Source organism: Nyctereutes procyonoides, unplaced genomic scaffold (genome assembly GCF_905146905.1).
Source record: "Nyctereutes procyonoides isolate TBG_1078 unplaced genomic scaffold, NYPRO_anot_genome, whole genome shotgun sequence".
NCBI classification, from domain to species: domain Eukaryota; kingdom Metazoa; phylum Chordata; class Mammalia; order Carnivora; family Canidae; genus Nyctereutes; species Nyctereutes procyonoides.
Genome location: NW_026575135.1, coordinates 30,562,654 through 30,586,922, shown reverse-complemented (window position 1 = coordinate 30,586,922; position 24,269 = coordinate 30,562,654).

The window sequence follows — 24,269 nt, the reverse complement described above, 5'->3', positions numbered from 1 at the left end:
TTGACCACTAATTAGTCATATAACCAAACTTAACTGCAAGAGAAGTTGTAAAGTAGATTATTCTGAGCAGCCGGATGTACAACTAAAATTGTATAGCTCTGTTATAGAAAATGGGGAGAATAGATATTGATGGACAACTAGCAGGCTATGGAACATTTCTAAATAAATATTTGTGTGTAAAACCGGTGTTAAAGAAAGACTGATTTTTAAATTCAACTTTGATTCCATGAATTACAAAACCAGCTATTTCAAACATAAAATGTCATCAATTTTATGGAAACCTTATGGTGGTGACCCAAACATAGTTGCCTTTCATTCTTAAACTGTTGCTAGGATGAATGCTGAAATATTTCACTCTGACCAGGTGTAAACACTGTATATAGAATATAAACACATGGGTTGAACTATTTGTTTTCCATAGACCCAGAAAATAATGTTCACTTACTCATTTAACCTCATATTCTTCTTTTTGATCCATCCAATAATGAATAGGGGTTGATTAGCTCAATCAGGTAACCTAGAGTTAAAAGAAAATCCTCTTCTCTTCTGTTCCATTACATTTTATATCTTGAAATTTTTAGTGGTAAAGTCTGCTTTTAAGCAACCAAGCAACAATAACAAAAAACTACTTAAAAATAATCTCACTAAAAAAAAAAAAAAGGCTTCAATGAATTTCCCCTGTCAATTGCATTTTCTGCCTCTGAGCCTTCTCTGAGCTATTTCCCTGATCTGTGAGGCAAGGGATTCTGGCTGCCAGCTTCCCGAGCAGATCTAGGGGAAAATTAACACATCCACAACTGAGCTCAAGCATTGCTGACATCTGGTTTACTCATTTTCACAGCACACTTGCACTGCACCCTATTGCCTTCTTCTTATGCACTGTTTTATCATGTGGCTCATTTCAAGAAAATGCATTTAACTTTTAGGTACTACTCTGTGGTATGAAGTGTGGCAAATAGGAAATAAAACAACCTTGAAAGAGCATTTCCACATATATGCAGCTATAATAATCACTGAATATCAAACCTCACAACTTATGATATGCTCTATTTGGTAAAAGCTTTTGAGACCAGGGACACTGTTGATATCCAAAGAAACCAATCTCATTTTTGAAGAGAATGAGAACAAATTATTAACAACAAATCATCTCTTTACATGGATTGGAGTTTATTGCTATCCCAAAAGAGAATAAGCAATCACTTTTACACATTTATTTGTTTAATGGTGCTTTTTAATAGTAGGAAAATAAAACCAAAGTTCAAGGCTTTGGGCTTAATTTTGAATTATACCTTTGAAAAGTATTCTGTGCATTTTCTATGCTCTACTTATAATTCAGTTGTCTCATTTGTATGATTAATATAGAGAAAACTCTTTAATACAGGCCTCAATTTAATTTAGGATGTATGATAAAGCTAATAGTATTACAGTTGCCTTGATTCTATGGATATAAGTTTTGCTAAAAAAATTCATGTTACACAGATTTATAACATGCACAATAGGAGACATAATGAACAAATTATGCTCCATAACCAATAGAAAATTGATGAAGAATATCTGCCAATTAATAGCTTATTTTGAATTAATCTATAAACTTAGTTTTATTGAAACCATACTTGATAATATCTCTCAACCCAAATTTGTGTCAGTTGTTAGTTGTTGTTCTAACAAGTCATTAATAGTACTTTCTTGAATCTTCTATTCAAAAAGTGACACCTTCTCTAGTCCTATATTATTGATCCGCATCAGAATTTCAACTTATATAATACTGTTATGCTCTTTGGGGAAAGAAGCATAGGGCACAGAAGGAGAACATAATTATTACAGCATCATCTTTATGAAGAAAGTTATAATTAGAAATTGATTATTTTATAAAAGCAAGAAATGATAATTTAATACCTATAAGGTATTTAACAACATTTATTGACTGTTCCTTGTAAAAGTACGATAAGTATGTTTTGGCAATCCTTATCTTCAGATATTGTATAGGCATAAGATATGTTGAGGATGAGGTATTAAACTCAACCAGATTGCCTATGTGGTCATTAGGAAAGTCTTTAAAATGTGACTTAAATTTTACTATAAGTCACACATTTCAGTTTTAAGTTTATATAGTTGTAAATAATAAAACTAGTAATTAATTAATATAATGTAATTAATAAAACTAATATAATTGTAATTAATAAAACTCTAGATTACTAAAGGAATGCTAGATTATATCATACTTTTTCATTAATAAAAGGTTAGAATATGTAAATTACATAAATAAATAACAGTTTTTCAAAAGAATTGTTTCAGAAATGTTAAAAGTATTTGAAAGCCATGTAACAGTTCATCAAGTCAGGCTATCCAATAAATCACATTTTTTAAAGACTATTTAACTGCTTGAGTCCCACAATATGTACATTTGTATTCATACAGTGTCATATTTTGCCTTCCCAGGAGACTGCCAGAAAAACCTTTCCATCAAAAAGTTAAGTTTATTAGACCTAGTCCCCTAGGGAGAATCCACCTCAAAAGAGTCTTAACATTGCCTCAGAGGGAGACATTAGAGGAAAAACTGGTTTTAGGACTTGGACTGGATTATTTTAAGGTGCATCTTGCAAAGAAGGGTACTAGTGAGGGTTGGTAAAATTTTTTGATACAATAGCTTAGTATTGGTTGGCACAGCAAGTCAGGGATCTTGAAGTATGTGATGAGCAGGATTTTAGTTTTGATAAGTAGACTGTTAAGTGAGTCATAGTCCTGTCTCTAGGAGCAAATATTTCCCAGAGAAAGTAACTCAGTTATTTTAGCTTGACCTCAGTATTGTCTAACATAGGGAACAATGTCTGTACTTTTGTTATTTAACACAGAGACAGGCCTTTTTTTTTTTTCAATGTAAAGGGCTTTCTACTTGTATGAGCTCAAACAAAAGTTATTATTAAGTGATAGATATTGTTTTCACATTTATATGCTCTTGATTTTAACCTTTATATCTAAAGCACCCTATTATTAATGCTGACTTTTCCCTTGCAGTGCTCTTTATTTCCTCAGTTCAAAACACAGGGACTTGCTGATTTCTAACAGTATTATTATCAAAATCAATAACAACTTGGAAATAGATGAAAACTTAAATTTTTAAATTATGATGGAAATTATAAAATTAATGAGTGAGCTTTATGTAGATTATGTGATTTGACATTTAATCATATTCTATTGTCCTATTATTACCTCTATTTAACATGTACCAATACTAAAGCAGACAAAAATTATATGATTTGAGAGGTCACTCACAGCTTGTGGATAGAATTTGGCTTAAATGTATGAGTTTTACACTATGGTTATAGGAAAATAGTTAAAAGAATTTTAAGCAATATTGAGTAAATAGCAGGAGGGAGGTATTATAGGTTTTAAGTGCATACTTGCATGTTTCTACCCCTGAAAAAAAAAAATCCAAGGCTTTTCCTTCAAAGGAATAGAACTAATTATTTAGGCTACCTATAACATTTGGTTATGCAGAAGAATAAGAACTTGTTGGGGATGTGATCTTCTATGTTGTGAATTTCAGTTAACCCAGATTTTTGTACCACTATCTTCCCATTCTGCACTAAATATGTATAATATACAGCCTTTCTTGTATCCTCAAGGCATTTGGGATCCCTTATTCTCTGGGCTGTGGCTTTCTCCTCCTCCATCTATACATACCACTCCTTAAGTTGCTTTTTATGTTATCAAATGTACTGAAATTTTTCATCAGTACTCTGCATTGCTATAGATCCAATAGTTTTAAAGTCCATTTCTGAGGATTTATATTTAGTAATTCCATTATGTAATCATACTTTTTGAATAGTAAGTTGGTTGCCTGAGAAATTTGAGTCAGAGGAAGCTTGGCCTTGTTGCTTCTTTATTACGTAGTGTCATCCCAACTAAATCTTACAGTTTTCATCCCCTTAAGATAGTTTGTGGTTTGGGTTGTAGGAAAGAGTATAGGAGAAAACAAGAAATTATAAATGGATAGAGTAGACAGTGAGGTGTTCTGGAAAAAGTTAATGCCATGGAGTATGGAATCCAGAAGAAAGATAATACAGTTTTAAACATATATGTATCTAACAAAAAAGTCCTAAATTACATGAAACATAAACTTAAAAAATTCAAGAGAGAAGTAGATCATTCAACTATAGTTGGTGAACTCAATATTCCACCTTCAAATATGGATAGAATTACTAGACAATAAATCAACAAGGAAATAGATTATTTGGACAACACTATGAAGCAGCTGACCTAACAAGCACCAGTAGAACACTCTAACTGATCACAGCAGAATAAATATTCTTCTCAACCGCACATGGAATGTTCTCAACATGCTAGACCATAAAACAAAACTCAGTGTATTTAAGAGAATTGAAATCCTACAAACTGTTTTTTTCTAATGACAGTGGAATTAAATTAGAACTCAAAACCAGAAGTAAATTTGGGAAATTAGTATATGTAGAAATTAAGTACACTCCTAAGTAGCCAATGGGTTAAAGAAGAAATCACAAAGGAAACAAGAAAATACCTCATGGTGATTAAAAATTAAAATAGCTTATTAATGCTTATGAGATAAAGTTATACTTGCAGAAAAACCCCAATAACTGTTGAATGGATAGACTCTAAGAAGCCACAAAGTATTGGAAATGACTCAAGAAAAAATGAAAAATTTGAATACATTTACAACAAGTAAAGAGATTGAGTTAATTTAAAAAACAAAAGTACCCAAAAGAAAGTCCAAGCCAAAATGGCTTCACTGGTGAATCTTCCAAATGTTTTAAAAATGATTAAATATCATTTTTTTTCACAAATTCTTCCAAAAAACACAAGAGGAAGAAATACTTCCCAACTCAGTATATGGAGCCTATATTACTTCGATTCCAAAAACAGACCAAGGCATAAAACGAGTAAAGGAAACTATAGACCAATATATAGATGCAAAAATCTTGACCAAAATTTGAAAACACTGAATTAAGCATATACAAAGATTTACACCATGAAGAGTTGGAATTTATTTCACAGTTGCAAGTTTGGTTTAATATCTGAAAATCAGTTAATTCATTATTTTACTATATCAATAAAATTTTACTATATCAATAAAATGAAATATAAAAGCCTCATGATCCTGACAATAGATAAACAGCACTTGGCAAAATTCAATACAGTTTCATTATAAAAGCACTAAAAAACAAAACAAAACAAAAAACAAAAAACAAATCCTACAACTAGAACAGAACTTTCTCATCTTTATAAGGGTATCTAAAAAACATACACAGTTAACATACTAAGTGAGGAAAGAGTGAATGCTTTCCCCTTAAGATCAGGGATAAGACAAGGATGTCTGCTCTCAATTTTTACAACACTGTATTGGAAGTTCTAGTCATGGCAGGTTGACAAGAAAATGAAATTAAAAATTTTGCAGATTATAAAAGAATAAATACATGTATCTCTATAGATGCATGATCTTGTATGTGGGAAATCTTAAGAAATCCACTAGAATAAACTAGAACTAAGAAGCAAGTTCACATAAGTTACAAGATATAAAATTAAGATTTAATCTTAATATTTAATATTAATATAAAAAGTCATTCATATAATTTATATAATATTTAAAAAGTAATTCATATTACTTATATACTTGCAGTATGTAATCCAGAAAATATACTAAACAAGACAAGTTCATTTGTAATAGTACCAAAATGAATGAAATCTTAGGGGTGCCTGATTGACTCAGATGGAGGAGCATGTGACTCTGGATCTCGGGGTTGTGAGTTTGAGCCCCATATTCAGGGTAGAGATTAGTTAAATAAATAACTTAAAAAAGAAATAAAATCTCATATGCATATTTAATAAAAGAAATGCAAAATTCATTCTCTGGACCTAAAAAATATTGTTGTAAGAAGTAAGAGATCTAAATAAATGGAAATATTCAAATAGAAGAGCTAAACTTTGAAACTAATTGAAGAAAATGGCTTCCTTAAATGATAACAAAAATACAAGCAACAAAAGAAAAAACTAAATACATTGGACTTGATTAAAATTAAAAACTTTTGTGCTCTAATGATACCATCAAGAAAGTTAAAAAGGAAATGAGATACAATATTTGCAAATGACATATTTGATAAAGGATTTGTATCTAGACTACATAAACTTTTATAACCCAATGAAAATGAAATAATACAATTTAAAAGTGGAGAAAGCATCTGAATAAACATTATCCAAAAATGATATTGATGGCTGTTAATCACTTGAAAAGATTTTCAATATCATTATCAATCAGGAAAGTTCAAATTCAAAACCTAACAGATTTTAGTTCATACCTATATGGATGACTATAATCAAAATGACATAAAGTAACAAGTGCTGGTAAGAATGTGGAAAATTGGAATCCTCAGATGCTGCTGGTTAGGCTTGTAAATGATGCACCAGTTTGGAAAACATTCTAGCAGTTTCTCAAAAGGTAAATGACTCAGCCATTCTGCTAGATGTACCCAAGATAAATGAAAACATACATCCACGCAAAAATGTGTACAAAAAAATATTCATAACATTATTCATAGTAGCTAAAAAGTGGAAACAATTAATAAACGAAGAATGGTGTATCCATTCAATGGAATATTGTTTATGAATAAAATAAAAATATATGTAGATGCTATAAAATGGATAATCCTTAAAAACATGCTATGTGTAAGAAGTCAGTCACAAATACCACCTATGATGTTATATTTACTTAAAATGTCCAGAATAGGCAATCTTTAGAGAAAGAAAGTAGATTAGTAGTAGCCTTATGCTTTGGCGATAGGAGGAGGTGTAAAGGCTTGAGGAGAAATGAAAGGCGAAGGGTTTTTTTCTGAAGTGATAAAAATTATCCTGAAATTGATGGTAGTGATGGTTGCACAACTCTGTGAACATACCAAAATCATTGAATTTTACACTTTAAGTTGGTAAATTGTATACACATATAACATACTAATGAAAAAAATGACATACTAATGAAGCTGTTTTAAAATAATATATATTTTACTAATTTTGTGAATTATTAAATATGTACACCTAATAAATTTATATATTTGCATACATGAACAAAAAGAAATAAATACCTGTATTTATGTGTGAGGGCAAGTAAAATATACAGTATGTACATTTTCAAATGGTATTTGGAATCCTGAAAGAATTGCTTTCCTTTATATAGATCATCATTCATTTTACTGAATAAGATTTTTTCATTTTACCTTATTATAAAATCAGTGCCTGTTAAGGGAACATGCACATCCTTCTAGAGAACTTCTGATGGTTAGCAATGAAAATCTCAACTACTGAGTTTTTATCATTAAGACTAACAAACCTATGGGGAAGGACAGTCAGAAGACCAAAATTCTGTGATATTTTAGAATTTGCTTAAGGAGATATTAATTTTGAATAAAACATGAACATTTTGGTCCCCTGGTTTTTAAACAAATGGTTGCTTAATTGAATATGTGTCCTAAAGCACTGTGGTGATCATCTCACTTCCATATTATTCAGACTTTGCTTCAAGCATATGCATTTTGATACATATTTTGGCATTCTGCAGTATGTACATACTACATAATCAAATGGCATGAAATATTCAGATAAAACATAGCATATTAAGTGACTTGAGAAATAAAGTTATGTCAAGTGTGCCCATTATGAGATGACAACAGTACATATATGTAAGAAAATAATGAGTTTGTTTACAATATTAGTATTTATAGGATTTTTTAAGCATGTGTTATACATATCTGTTGCTAAATTGGTAATGTTTCCAAAGTCACAAATACAAAAATATATTTTTAAAGATGTTCTAACCATGTTTATTAATTCACCTCCTACTTTTGGGAATTTAGAATTCTTGTTTTGTAACTATGGAAACTTTTGACATTCTTTTCACTTTCTATGCCAGTATCGGGCAACAATAGCAATTTGTCTAATTTTGACGACATTGAATGGGTTTGAATATCCACATAAACATGATCTTTGCTCAGACTCTTCTCCAAGGTTGCCTTCATTTCTACCTTACCTTTGTGAATTTTCCTAAAACAAGAAAGCTGAAGTCAAGAAAAATGTACAGTGAAAGAAAATAAATCTGGGTTTTCACTTTGTTTTTGATTCAAGAGTTAAAACAAACAAACAAACAAACAAAAACAAATACCAAAACCTACCTCTTTTTTGCAAATATATTTTGACATTGAAACATTTTCTTTTTAATCTGGTAAATTAGTCAGAGAATGGTAATAAACTTCTAGTAGTGTGAACAGTGTTCTGGTTCAGTCCCACTCAAAACAGATTAGTTTATGTTCCAAAAGGATTTAAGTGTAAGGACTAGGAGTAAGGTCTAAAATGTCTGAAGCAGTTTACTCCCTTTGGACTGAGGGCTCCTTTCATACTGAGGAACAATTGCAGAATAAGGTGTCACAACTAAGCAGGAGAGAGACGAGAGAGACAGGCAAAAGAACATCCAAATAAAAGTGGAGGGGAGAAAATCTGAGAGCAGTTTATGATAATTTTTAACACTACCCTAAAATAACAGAAGGGGGAGCTCTGGGAAGTTAGATAAAACTTTGAGTCCAGCGTTGGTTTTTTTTTTTTTTTTTTTTACACTTGAGAAAACTAAATCTAACTAGAAATGTACAACAGAAAAATATCAAGGTCAAATTTAACAGAAAATTACCTTAAGGAAAGATAATGTGGATGCTATCACATCCTTATAGCTATAGAAAGTATTGAACTGCTAAGGGAAAAAATTAAAGGGCACAGATTGCAATGTACTATATCAAACCAAGTTAGTTGTTAAGAAAATATACCCCCCAAAATGAAATAACAACACACATAGAATGACAAACACTAAAAAATAAGGTGACAGAATTTAAAACATAACTACACATAACTAGAAATAATATGAAATAGCTTTAAAACTGAAGACTAAGCTAGAAGAAACACATGACAGGATAACACAATAAAAAATATCTTAAGGTAAGTATATGTAGAAAATAAAAAAAATTAAATGTAAAGTAACAAAAGAAATGATAAAAGATTCAAGAGAAAGCAATATATATTAAAGATCGATAAAGACCATTGAGATACAGGTACTAAAGAACTTGGGAAAGCACCAGAGAAAAATTACCAAAATGCACATTTCAAGGAAACTTTTCTTTAGAAAATATTTAAACTTTACATTAACAGACATACTGTACATCTGAGAATATTGTCTATAATGATCAACAAGACCTCTTTAGTAAAAGGCAGAGCATGTGACTTGGAAGGAAAATAAAGTTAGATTATCATCAGACCTTTCAACAGTAACTTTAATGCAAAAATAGAGAGTAACATACTTAAGTTATTCAAGGAAAGAACATGTGAACCATGAATTTTATATCCAGGAAAATTTACATTCATGTATAAAACACAAAACTATTATCAGCCAGTACAAATTTAGAGAATATGGTTTCTGTGACATCCTCCTAAAGATTTTGCTCTAGAACAAGCTTCAGAAAAACAAAATGACTAGAGACACAAAGGATAAGGGAGAGGTGGTGAATATTGAATATATAGTTCTTATAGAATCAAAATTAAATGGGAATTAAAAGGGGGGAAATAGCATGCAATGCCTATTTGATCTGATAATTTAGATACAGTACAGTGATTGAAAACTGGGGAGGATAATGGGGCCAGCATATATCAATACTGTTCATTTTTAGTAAAAAATAATTAGTGATAACAGTATTAATATCTAATATTAATATTAATCTAAAACTAGTAAATGTAAAGAAGGCATTGCAAATATGTAATTATGAATTAATTTAATTCTATCAGCCCTGTTCTTCTAGAAATCTAGAACTATTAGTGTGGAATTAAGGAGATTGAGATGTACTATAGAAGAGGCTAAGTAAAAAATACTGTAAAAAATAAGTAAAAAAATACTGTAATGCCACATACAGAGTAGAAATATCACTATAAAACATGAGGTATTTTACCTTCAAATGTTTATATGCAGCATATATGTATACATACACATGCACACATATACACATGCATCTTTCCTAACTAGTATTCTTAGTATAATCCTTAGTTGTACCCATTAAAAACATCTTAGAACAATGACTAGGATAGCAGCAATTTGCTTTCCTAGCACTAATAATAATCTTGATTTATCATATCCTATTAGAAGGAACCAAAGTTTTGTGGCAAAATGACTAATTCTCATTCTGGACAGAAAAAATACGAGATGAATCTAGGACATCTTGACATACCAGTTAAGAAGAAAGCTCTCCAGGGGCACCTGGGTGGCTGAGTGGTTGAGTGTCTACCTTTGGCTCAAGTGATGATCCCGGGCTCCGGGGATCGAGTCCCACATCAGGATCCCCAGAGGGAGCCTGCTTCTCCTTCTCCCTATGTCTCTGCCTCTCTGTGTGTCTCTAATGAATAAATAAGTAAAATCTTAAAAGAAAGCTCTCCAAGAAAATAGAAGGATTTAGGTACCCTTTCCCCCTCCAAAAAAATAGCATTACTGAGTACAAATAATAGAAATTGGGTTCTTTTAGCCATGTATTGGATTAAAAACATGGAACAGAAAGTAAAAACTTATGTTCAGGCAAAATTTCCAAAATAATTAATTCTTCCTTGTTGGTAATTTCTTTGAAAATCAACTCTGTGATAAAATGTAAATCTCAAAATCTGATAAAATTTTTGTTTCCTGGGCCAACTCTTAATAAGAATCCTTGAATATATAAGAGATTGCATCATGATTTTGTACACTGTATGCTCAATAAACACAAATTGATTTTTATACCATCTCCAAGTCAGTTGGTTATAGAACCATTCTTAAAATGTCAATGTTTCTCTTTGTTTTGAATTTGGATTATGAAACAAATAAGTTATATTCCCCTAATAACAGGTCACAGGATTTTGACATACCTGAAGCATGAATAGAATAACAGGTAGATGTTTGTGATTTACAGGATTTTCCTAAAAAGCAATTGAGTTCCTACTGATTACTTATATTCAAATCTTAAGGAATGACTAATATGGATAATAGCTTTAATAATAAAATAAAACATAAATATTCTTCTGTTACATATCTAAAATAAATTATTGTACACCAGTAAGCCATCTCTGTTGTTACCATGACAAATATTCAATACAGTAAAATTTTAAGTGAGAACAGCCTATGAATAACTACCACCCCTACTCCTCACATATCAACCCCTCCAATTGCTGGAAACATAGAGACTTTTACTCTTCCAGTTTTGCAAATTGAGTCAGAATTTTTTTTAAGAAATCCTTATGCATTTAATTATAAATTCAAACCTTAACTGGCCCATGAAAAAACCATAGTACATTACTAGGATTCAGATTTTAATCAAAAATAGTTCAGAACTGTGAATACCTTAGCTGACTGATTAATGTATAAATATTAATTTTTAAATATTAGAATAATCCAGAAAGAAACAAGTCTAGTTTATTATTGATTGCATCATCAACCCCTGATTACTCTAGAAAAATTACTTCCCAAATTATCAACAATGTCATTGCTCTACAGATTTGATGTCTCCTTCAGCAATCTTACTGATAGCTAATTCAACGCTTACTTATTTTTAACTGCACCTGTATCAGTTTACTTTGTATGCACAGAAGTCCCTTGAAACCTGAGCACTTAACCCTTCTCCTGTTTTCAATGCTAAAGTGAAAACTCTCCCTACAGAAGTTAGCATTTAGAGAAGTAGGCCAATTTGCTAACACCAAGTAACTATTCTTCATTATTTATTTTGGAGCATCTAAGTAAAAAGCAGTTCATTATTTGTCTTGAAGCATTGCTAACTACGAGATATTTGCCATACTCATTCAAATGTAAATACATAGACATAATGAAAAGTTCAAAGTATTTTATCCCAAACCAAACCTATCTTAACCTAGCAGCTTGTGAATTATATATTCAAATTTTTAAAAAAATCCAATCTCACTTACTTAGTACAAATCCTCCTGCATTTTTTGCATTGAACACAGGAGAAATAATAGATAACCTCTTGTTTCAGAAGTAGTTTCGTTCTTAGTAAGTTAAGATTTGTCATATTCCTCTCCAGCTGAGTATTAGAGACAAGGCTTGGATTTAGGGAGGTAGAAAATGACAGCTTAATAAAATTAGAGTATCTAAAGTGAAACTCTTTAAGCAGTACTTTGGACCAAAGAGGTAAAAAATGTATATCACTAATACAGGTACAACATATTAACACTTGTCTGTACATGAATTTGGGATCTGAGTAGGAAGAATTTTTCATGAAATAACTTATTCTAAACCTGAACTTCCATGGCTATGTACATCAGATTTATAAGACCTGTGGTGTTAAAACTAACAAATATATTATTTTTTTCAAATATAATATTATAATAAAAATTAGTTCAAAGCTGTTCTAAAGACACCCAGTAGATGCATATGCAAATCCACTATAGAATAAAAATTATAAAACTTTTTTTTGTTTTTCTAGAATATAAGCAGAAGTGTTTAAATAATGTCATTCATTACAGAAAAAACATTAAATGCCTACAAATAAAATATAGCAAAATTTGTGCAAAACCTCTACCATAATAAATACAAAACACAATTAGGAGTTTTTAAAAAAATTGTGGATAAACTTTCTTGAATTAGAAAACATTCAAATATTTGAAAACTCTGTGTTTTAAAACTGTCCTATTAGTTCCAATGAAATCATGTTCAGAATCCTATAAAAGTTTATACATGTGTATAAAACCACCTTTTTAAAGTGTACATGGTAATTAAGTCCAGAACAGTCAAAAAAGAAAACTAGAAAAAGAAACACAAAGCTGAAGAAATTAAAGATTTAGATAATGAAAATCCATTATAACTATGTAGTATTTTAGAAGTTGTGGTATTTAGTGTAAGAATAGACAACAAACAATAGAACATATATCATTGGTCTTCGGACAAATAACTGCAGCAAGAAAAGGAGAAAGTTATCTCTTAAATGGTTTTAGTTCAACTAGACATAGAGTTAAACTATTATGAAGGTGAAAAATCAAACCAAATAGTGTAAACAATGCATATATTTAACAAAGACCTGTACCCACATAATATAAAAGCCCCCACAAATACTCAGAAGACAGCAGACAGGCCAATAAGCAATGTGTAGAAGGCTTGTACAGGATCTTCAGATGAGGATTTTCCAATGGTCAATATCCATATTAAGAAGTATTAGTATGTTTATTCATCAGAAATGAAAATTAGTTACTACACAGCCAAAAGAATGATCAAAATAAAAATGACACACAGTACTAACATTTAATGCGGGTGTAGATCAATGGGAATTTCCATGAACTTCAATTGGTAGTATAAATCACTTTGAAAATTTGTCCTGCAAAGTCTACTGACATGAAATGTATATTTACTGGACCAATTGCCTGAAGGTATTTGCTTTTATTCCAGAAATGCATGCACATACACATGTATAGAGATACTTGTAATAGCACTATTTATAATGACCAAACACTGAAAAAATAAAAGCATCCACAAAAGAATGCCTAAGTACACTGCAGAATAAAGGGCATTGAACAAACTTCCCAACATACAACAAAAAGGTTAAAATCCCAGGCATAACTTGAAGAAATAAAGCTAGAGATAAAATAATATGTATGATTTTATATATAAAGTTTTAAAAATAGGCAATACAAAATGTAAGGTGTGAAAATGCATACTCAATTGGTAAAACTATACCAAAAAGGAAGAAAATATTTATTTATCATTGCCATCAAAATAGTAGTTGTATCCAGTGGGGAAGAAAAGAATTTTAACTGCAAAGAGTCATTCAGGGGCCACTTGCAATGCTGGTAGTGTTTTACTTCTTGATCTGGTGGGCAATATTCAAGGGTGACTTTAGGATAATGTGTTGAAGGGTACATACCTTTTTGTGCACTCTATTTTTGCATATTATATATTTCATTGTGAAAACTTTAAAATTTAAAAAAATTACAAAATATGTGTGATTTATTAAGAGATGTTTCAGGTTAAGTGGGCTGTCTGATTCTTAGGGAAAGATTGACAGGTCCTGTGAAAATGACACATTGTGTCATGATATGTAAATTATGCCAATGTCAGTTTTGAAAAGCTTATTTCTAAGATCAGTTGAAGGGATATTAGCAAGGAAAACAGTTTAGTTCGAATTAGAACGACAAAATCTAAGTGGCATTTATAATAATTAAGATAATTATATTTAAAATTGGAGTCAAAGACATATTTCCCAAAGAGGATATCTCAAATATAGAGATAATATGCTCTGCTTTTTGTCATTTGCTTATTACATTTGCTTATTATATGTTTGTTTATTACTCCCTAAGGATTTTTAACATATTTCTTCCACATTGAATATATCACAACTTACCTGCTTATTATTTATTTAAAATAGTTTTCTCTTTGGGGTGCCTGGGTGGCTCAGTTGGTTAAGCATCCGCCTTTGGCTCAGGATGATCTCAGGGTCCTTGGATGGAGCGCAGCAACAGGCTCCCTGCTCAGCTGGCAGTCTGCTTCTCCCTCTGCCCTTCCACCCACCATGTTTGCATAAGCACTTTCTCTCACATAAATAAAATCTTTTTTTTTAATTTTATTTTTTATTTTTTTATGATAGTCACAGAGAGAGAGAGAGAGAGAGAGAGGCAGAGACACAGGCAGAGGGAGAAGCAGGCTCCATGCACCGGGAGCCCGAAGTGGGACTTGATCCCGGGTCTCCAGGATCGCGCCCTGGGCCAAAGGCAGGCGCCAAACCGCTGCGCCACCCAGGGATCCCCCTCTCACATAAATAAAATCTTTAAAAAAATAGTTTAATCTTTTACATTTTTTTTTGCCTAGTTAAAATGTTTATATTTTCTCCTAATGTGATATCATTCTGTTCAAATGTCTGTAGTATTTGAGGACCTATTGACAAACATTTAAGCCTACCTTTTTTTTTAACCCAGGTAATATGATTGTGAAACAAGGAATTCAGAATGAAAACATTCTTCTTTTTTTTAATAACACTTTTGACACATATTTAACTCAAAGGAGCACATTCCCCCTTAACTTTATAGATTCACCAGAAGAGCTCTAAAATCTTTATCACTTAATTTCACACATGCATATTCTCTAACTAAAACTCTTAGGATCAAAATAGCCCAGGAAGCACTGCTTTAATTATTTTTATTTTTTCAAAAATTCTAAATAGTTCTTTCTTCTAACAGAGCCTTTCTGTGTTTTAGTTTGCTGATAGGTTAAGAAGCATGATATGAATTAAAAGTTCTGTGCTTATATGCTGTTTGACAAATTGAAAGAGATTTCGTGGCTATATGATTTCTCTTACTCTTCTATTTGCTACTACATACCAGGATTCTTAAAGAAAAAAAGTTCAAGTATATAAGACCATGACTCTTAAAGAAAAATTTTCAAGTATATAAGGCCAATACTTAAAAACTTTAAAGTATATAAGGTCTTTTCAAATGAGTACTTATTAGCCAGGATTTACAGACTATACATTGGTAAAGTTGAGCTCAGTTCTAGGTAAAAGCCACAACAATCATTTCTACCATTTTGTGATGGATCTACCATTTTGTGAAGCAAAGGATATTTTACCTATTACTTTTATTCACTTATCTGATTTACTTCCTTCAATTTTTTTAAGGCGTTCATTTATATTTTACAAAGATGTTGGCTTATCTGTTAGAATACAGATAGGTAAAAGCCACAACAATCATTTCTACCATTTTGTGATGGATTCTACCATTTTGTGAAACAAAGGATATTTTACCTATTACTTTTATTCACTTATCTGATTTACTTCCTTCAATTTTTTTAAGGCGTTCATTTATATTTTACAAAGATGTTGGCTTATCTGTTAGAATACTTCTCAAACTTATTTCATCTTGGTAACTGGGAGGTCATGTGTTAGAGAATTGAATTGTGAGAGTTTGGGATGAATATTTTACACTAAAATGAATATTTTACACTAAAGTTATTTTTTTCTTAGCCATGTGAAGTAGGCACAATTTCAAATCTGTTGGTCATAGAATCAGTGGTGGATTGGTAAATATATACCTGTGAGTTTCCTAAGATTGCCAGTAAGATTAAGATTAAAACAGATAAGCTAAATTTGCATAAATATACTTTAGGTAGACAGCTATATTTCTGAAAGCACATATTCTGAGTCTTGGATCTGAGCCAAAGGCATAGAGTCACATTCAGTGCTTTGCACTGGATGTAGATGGTCCCGTAGGTTTACTTCAAAAATTTTTTTGAGGTTTATAGGATTGGATACTTTAAATGAAGAGATAATTTTTAAGACTGCTTAGTTTCTGTGGTAGAGTTTATTTGGTTTTATAAACAAGTACATGTCAGTTATGCACCAATTGACAGTTAAGAGAGTATTGAGATTTATTATGAGAGATGCTGTGTAATCAATTTTAAATTATAGGACACTAATATAATTAGATTTTTAACACATAAAAATTATAAGGAATATTTAGACACTTAATCGGAATTTTAAAAGCCAGCAATAACAAGTTAATAATTGTGACAACTAATAGAGTATCTATATAAATGTCACTATTTTTATTAATTGATATTTAATTTGCTCTAGCCTGCCTTGGTAAATGTTAATTAAATGCCAGAAAATTCCTTATAATTTTAACATATTAATAATCTTATAATTATGTCTTTATTGCTTACATAATTATGAGTTAATTACACAGCTACTAGATTTACTGTACCCTTTATAGAGAGCTCAAGACTACCCATTTTTCTCCACAGGTCAATAAACTTGATTGCCTGTTAACCACTTTCAGTCATAGAACATCAAAAGCTGTTTGTGAATAAATATACATTTCTATCCAACACAGTGAACATTATGTATCAAACTAAGAAAAATGATATAGTGGAAATCTGCCATAATTCCTTTTATTAATCTATTGTTTTGTACCTTAGAAAGTTGTGTCCATTTAGGAAAACAGGGGAATTGTTTCCCAGACTTTTCTAAGATGATGTCTATAAAAAGTATTTCCTTTTAACGTGCTTTTATATATATAGTCTCAATTTATAGCTACAGTAGCTTCATAAAATTCATTTATCCTCCTTTGACCAGTAAGGAAACTGATGTAGAGATTAAGAAACTTTTCCTCTATAATCCCATATTATTGCTTAACCCACACATTGACCTTTGTCCCTCTCTATTCCTTTGCATTTTTACCACACCATCTTCCCTTCCACCTGACTGTCAACTTCCAATCTAGGAAGTTGTCAGTATCTTTTTAATCCCTATTGTTGGTAGATAACATATAAAGAAGAGAAGTGTATGTATATATATATATATAATTGGTTCTTCAACGAATCCATGTTTCTAACTCAACTTTGTACCACTGTGGTCAAGCTTAGTGATGACGAGGCCCATGCTCTATTCACCTCTGGACTCCTAGTTGAGGCTCTATGTCAGAACATTTGACACAGATGTGTAAGTGAATTCAAAACTTTAAATCAACTTAAGTCCATTTCCTACTTCTCTTGAAGTTCAAATGGAACACCAACAATAATCCTCAGATTTTCAACCTGCTGCTTTCTGACCAGTAGAACAATATTTTCTGTTAGAGAGAGACTTCTGTAATCACTTCCTCATAGCTGCCTCTCATTCTTAAATTTCAACTCATTCTCTGCTTATTCTTTCTTACTGCAGAAGCAGTGATTCTATTTTGTTTTGTTTTTTGGGCAATTCCTCCATTTATGTTCTTGATCATCTTTATTTTTATCCAGTATTTATAGCCAACCACTGATTTCATAAAAAGTACAAATGAAACAGATATACCACTAATTATGCAATAAACAGCATAATTTGCATGTCAAACATCAGTGAATAGAGGAGAAACCTCATTATTATGTACTTTATATTTACAGAAATATTTTATAGACAAATTTAGAGTTAAAAAATTTTAATTACATGTTCTAAAATAAAGCAATTATAACTCAACACTCTAGAGATATTAATACATAGTATTAATCCTTTTTCAACATACTGCATCATGATGTAATAGGAAAAAATGAAACTGGATATTATGACATATGCTATTAAAATTGTGCACTGGAAAATAAGGTAAATGGATTGGAAAGCTTTTTAGTCTTTTCTAATTATAGATTTAAAATCAAGATATTCTACTGCACGTAATACATTGTTTAGAATATTGTTTTTTTTTAAATATATTTTTTTAAGATTTTATTTATTTATTCATGAGAGACACACACGCAGAGAGAGAGAGAGAGAGAGAGAGGCAGAGGGAGAAGTGGGCTCCACGCAGGGAGCCCAACGTGGGACTCGATCCCAGGTCTCCATGGGATCATGCCCTGGACTGAAGGCGCGCTAAACTGCTGAGCCACCAGGGCTGCCCAGAATAGATTGTTAAATAAACAACAATCACTTATTCTATCTTCTCATTCTTGATATTATAAAACAGCATTTTATTTATGATTATACAAGTTTTATCAAAGTGATTCATGTATCACATAAAATAGTCTGTATTTTCAGACAATGTAAGAGAAAAGTTTTACAGGAGTCAGTACAGAATCTGCTACTTAGCTGATTACCAATTTCCTTCATAATTTGATTACTCAATACACTTGAGTAATTACTCAATACACTTTCTCAGCTCTCTTCAACATGTAAGTAGTATTCTAATCTCATACTACCTCCATAATTTGCTATTCTACAGCTTTGGCCAAAAAGATTCTACTAACTTCTGAGGATTCAGATTATTCTTATTTTTAAAGAACCAACCAAGTCTTATATTTTATCATCTTTATGGCATATTATCAGACATTTCGGTCTTCACTAATCACTAACACTAACATCCCTCAGTAAATAGTGTTCATTTGATTGATCACCCCTTTTATATTGTTACTTTTTCATGTGCATTTTTAATTTTCCCCTAACTATATCATTAGTCTTTTTGCATTAATGACCAAGACTTCAGTTTCTGTTTAGTCTTTAACAGCCCCAGGTATTGTATTATGCATTCAGTAGGCAATAGGCATTGTTTAATTTTTATTTGAATCTTGTAATAGGGCAGCATTTTTTTAATTCTGCTGTTCTTTAGTGAAATACAATGAATTACCTAGAAGCTTATTGAAATACAGACTCCACAGGCCTATCCTAGATCTGAGAATCATGGAGTAAAGGCCCAATACTTTTCAAAAGGAGCCTCGCTGATTCTTCTGCATATTATAGACTGGGGCAACCGAGTTTGTATCTAGATTTTTAACATATAAACATTACTTCTCACCTTATTTTAGTGTTGATGAACATCAAAGAGAAAAGGATACTGTATTTCTCACTTTTTGAATCTTTAGACTATCTAGATATTATTAGGATGAGTACATGTACTTCTGTTTCTACATATGCCTTCTTTTTAGGTAACATTTACAATATCGTAATAAGAAACTATGAAACACCAGTGAAAAATCATTTGAGGATCTTTTTAAAAAAGAACTTTAACAGTTATTTTATATTTAAAAATCTTCATATATCATTTACCACTTATCATTGAAGGAATTTGAATAGAAAGTCATGCATTTATATCAATAGAAGCAGAGAAAGCACTTTATGAAATCTAAAGCAAATTCACTTAGAAAACAAGGAACAAATAAAAACAAAACCTCTTAACAGTGCATTGAAATCTAGTTTGTATAGTGAAAGAAACACTTCACATGCTGAACAAATTAATATTAAATCATTAAAAGTAGACCTGTTCCAAAAAGGTAAATTATTAAAGAAAATTCAATGTATATCACTTTGTTCTCCCTAAACATATATACCTTTCTTAAGAGAGAAAGAACTTACATAAAATGTAATTAAGAAAAAATGGAATTATCCTATTTGTTTTCTTGTGCTTTTTTATGGGTAAGGGCCACGTTGAGCATTTTATTAGGGAAAAAAATTGTCTTAAAAGACTGCATAGGTGAAGTTCCATTCTAGGGTAAAAATTAAATTTTATAGGAAACGAATTTCTCAGAAGCTTTTCTGAAAATGATTGAAACTTGAAAATGATTTTTTCAAAAGCCCTAACCGTTACCTTTAGTTTAGTTCATCCAGCCACTAATCAATCCAGAGCTTCATGAACATTCTTTACAAAGGAAGTTGGTTCATAGATACAAACTTCAATTTTTAATTTATTGATTTTTAGTGTATATATAGAGATAATATACTTTCTAGGTATGCATTTAATTTTTAATTTATACTTCTGCCATTCTGAAGGCCATTGGGTAGCTTCCTCCTGCTACAAAGGCACCATTCCCAGAGGACTGGACATTTAGGCCCTGGAAATGAACAGCTGCACAGAGTAGTGGTTTCCAAGGCTCACATTAGTACCACGCTAATCCATGTATATTTGCAAATTGTTATGATCATTGCTCAGAAATGGCATCAGTTGCAGCTGCAGCATTCTCAAAATATTTCAGACTTGTGATGGCTGGAACAACAACACAGAAATTATAATCATCTGACATCCATCACCACCGCTTCTTCACTTGATTGCACCAGTCAACAAATCCTGGGCAGGAAGACAGTGAAATAAGGAACAGCACAAACCCTGTCTATTAAAGAAATCTTTATTTTTTTTCCTCTGATTCTCACTATTCCAAATCTCTGCCATCGCCCTTCTTCCATTTCAAACAGTATTCAATACACAAATAGAAAAAAATATGATTTTTCAAAATGTCCATTAATGCGCTACTTCTTAAGAACTGAATCAACCACAAGCTTCTAAAAAAACCTACGCCCATGTAATGTGAGGTTGTTACTCGATATTATTCTCAATGTGATTTTATTTTCAATGTAAACATATTTATCTGCCTCTTTTTTCTCTTCTTATTCTCCCTCTTTGTTTTCTTTTTTCTTCTTATTGGGTGACTAAGTATTCTCAATGTAAAGGATAGGTTTTTTTTTTCAATGCTGCTGTTTTATCAATTACCTCTTAATCCATTTACTACGGTTCAACAATTTTCTACTAAAGACCATTCTAGGGCAGCCCTGGTGGTGCAGTGGTTTAACACCACCTGCAGCCTGGGGTGTGATGCTGGAGATCTGGGATCGAGTCCTGTGTCAGGCTTCCAGCATGGAGCCTGCTTCTCCCTCTGTCTGTGTCTCTGCCTCTCTTTCGCTCCCTCTGAATAAACAAGTAAATCTTAAAAAATGAAATAAAGGCCATTCTGATAATCGATGTCTATAAGATCACTTTAGACAATTTAACTTATTACATTTTTAAAAGGCTCAGTTATAACCAGAGTTACCTGTTTCTGTTTAATCTCTCAAACTAAGCAACTTTATAAGGTCTAACACTGAATGAAGTCCTTTTACTTAATATATGCTAAATAAATGTTGTAGAATGGACTAATGGATGAATATATACATATTCTGATGACTATTATAAAAGTATATTTTGTCTTTTCAAATTAAGATTCAATTAGACAAAAGAAATATCCTAGTGTTGTAGCATGTAATACAAAATCTTTTATTTCCTAGACTTTTGCTTTTCTATTATCCCTGTTGCAAACTCCATCATTTACCACACCAGATATTATTATTATTTTTAAAGATTTTATTTATTTATTCATGAGAGACACACAGAGAGAGGCAGAGACATAGACAGAGGGAGAAGAAGGCTTCTCACAGGGAGCCCAATATTGGACCTGATCCCCGGACTCCAAGATCACACTCTGAGCTGAAGGCAGGCACTTAACTGCTGAGCCACCCAGGCATCCCTACCACACCATATATTATACCTGAATAGCCTTAGATTTTAAATGTAGTATCTCATGCTTTGTACATGAAATTTTCTCTGCGAGAAGTCTGTTCACTAATAACAAATCTCAATAGAAACTTTCTCTAGAAACCTATTTAAAGCATACAATTCATTTTTTAAAATAAAATTACAGAGCTGGGCAAATATTACTAAAATCTAATATAGAACATTTTCATCACCTCACTTTAGATTCTCTTAAGTATTCCTATAGATTTGTGGTACTATTTTGTTCAACTCCATTCCATCTTTACTATCACCTTCCTGCTTTGTACTACTGTTGTATAGTATACCTGTATAATATAATAAAATTACTTGTATAAATACCTAAATAACACAATTATATACATATTATTGTATTCAACTTTTAGTCAGTTACGAGAAAGGAGCAAAAATATGTTTTTTCTAACTCTATATCGTTTTTATATGAAATATATATATTAATTTTTTTACCAGAACTTTTTTTTTGTTTGTGCCTTTGAACTTATATCTGCTGTTACCTGCTTTCAACCTATAGAATTTTCTTTCTTTACTTCTTATATCATAGATATAACAAATTGCTCAGCCAGTGAAGCATCTGCCTTTGGCTCAGGTCATGATCTCAGGGTCCTAGCATTGAGCCCTGCATCAGGCTCCCTGCCCAGAGAGGAGTCTGCTTCTCCCTCTGCCCCATACTCATGCTCTCTCTCTCTCTCTGAAATAAATAAATAAAATCTTTAAAAAATTTATTTATCTTTAATTTTCAATATTTAACTGTGTTTTTACCTGAGTATGGATCTCTTGGTATTTACCCTACTTGGGGTTCATTATATTTTTGGATGTATATATTAATATTTTTGTCAAATTTGGAATATTTGTATCCATTATTTTTCAAAAATGTTCTTGTTATTTTGTCTCTCTTCTCTCCTTTTGGAACTATGCATCTATTAGTGTTCTTAATGATGCCCCACATTTATCTTTGCTTCACTTATTTTTATCTCTGTTCTTCATACTGATCATATCTATAATCTGTCTTCAAGTTTTCTCATTCTTTGTTTTGCCTCCTTAAATCTATTGTTGAGCATCTGGTGACTTTCATTTTTATTAACTGGTGACCTTCTCCCCTTTTTATTAAATCATAGCCCTATATAGGGAACTACAGGGAGAGGGAGCTTCCTTGTTTGCTACACCCACTAATAGAGTTTCCATAGGCAGAGCTGAAGAATATCATGGGATTAGATCGTGCTTCAAATGCTATGACTCTTGCTATTCTCACTAAAGTGTAGAAGATTTCCTCAAGTGAATGTTTCTTTGTTTACTACATATCTTCAGGACATTTTTCAGACAGTTTAATTACTATCATCATCATCATCATCATCATCATCAATACAACATGGCCAAGTGGGGCTTAATACAGTTATGTAAGCATTTCTTTTCACTAATGTGTCTATTAACATAATCCACTACATCATTAGACCAAAAAAAAAACTTTTTAAAATATTTTCTTTATTTGCAAGAGAGAGAGCATGAGCAGGGTGAGGAGCAGAGGGAGAAGCAAACTCCCCTCTAGGCAGGGAGTCCAACATGGGGCTTGATCCCAGGACTCTGAGATCATGACCTGACCTGAAGGCAGATGCTTAACCCCGTGAGCCATCCAGGCACCCCTAGACCAAAAAATTTTAAAACATATATGGCAATCTCCTTAGAATCTTAAAACTCATTGATGAGATACACACTTCAAAAAAAGTCTCATTATTTTCTCATAAATATATTTTGCAAGCATAATTTTACTTATCTATATATTTAGCTATTATTTCAGCCAAGAAACAACATAAAGACATCCTTTATCATCACAATGAATAAAAGTCTTCTAAGTGTATGGAAAAGAAATGAGGGATAAACATTAAACAGGAGAAAGTAAAATTATTCTTACTTGTAGATGATAATTCATTTTATTTTGAATGCCCAAGAGAATTAGTTAAAACTACAAGTGATATGGTAATTCAATAAGGAGGTGGGTAGCAGCAACTAGTGAGGTAATAAAATTAATGAAACAAATTATTTTGTTTCAATAAAGAAAATACCTAGGAATCAATAAGAAACACAAGATCTATTGGAAGAACAATTTTAAATGCTACTAAAAGTCACAAAACAATACTTGCACAAACATAAAGGCGTGGTTGTTTTATCTAAAGTTGCATGGCAGATAGAATGGAACTCTAAGCTGTGGATGATTATAGTTAAGTGAATAGCCAATCTGTTTAGTGACCAGATATTTTCCCATAAGGGTTGAGTAGTTTTGTGACATCTTTATCACACTAATGCACCATTAGAATGCAGTCCTTGTTAGAGCAAACACAATAAAGAACAAGCATATTCTGAACTATGAAGACATATTAGAATTCTGTTGGAAGACAACTCCCTAAAAACTGAACTGCAGTTTTGGGGGT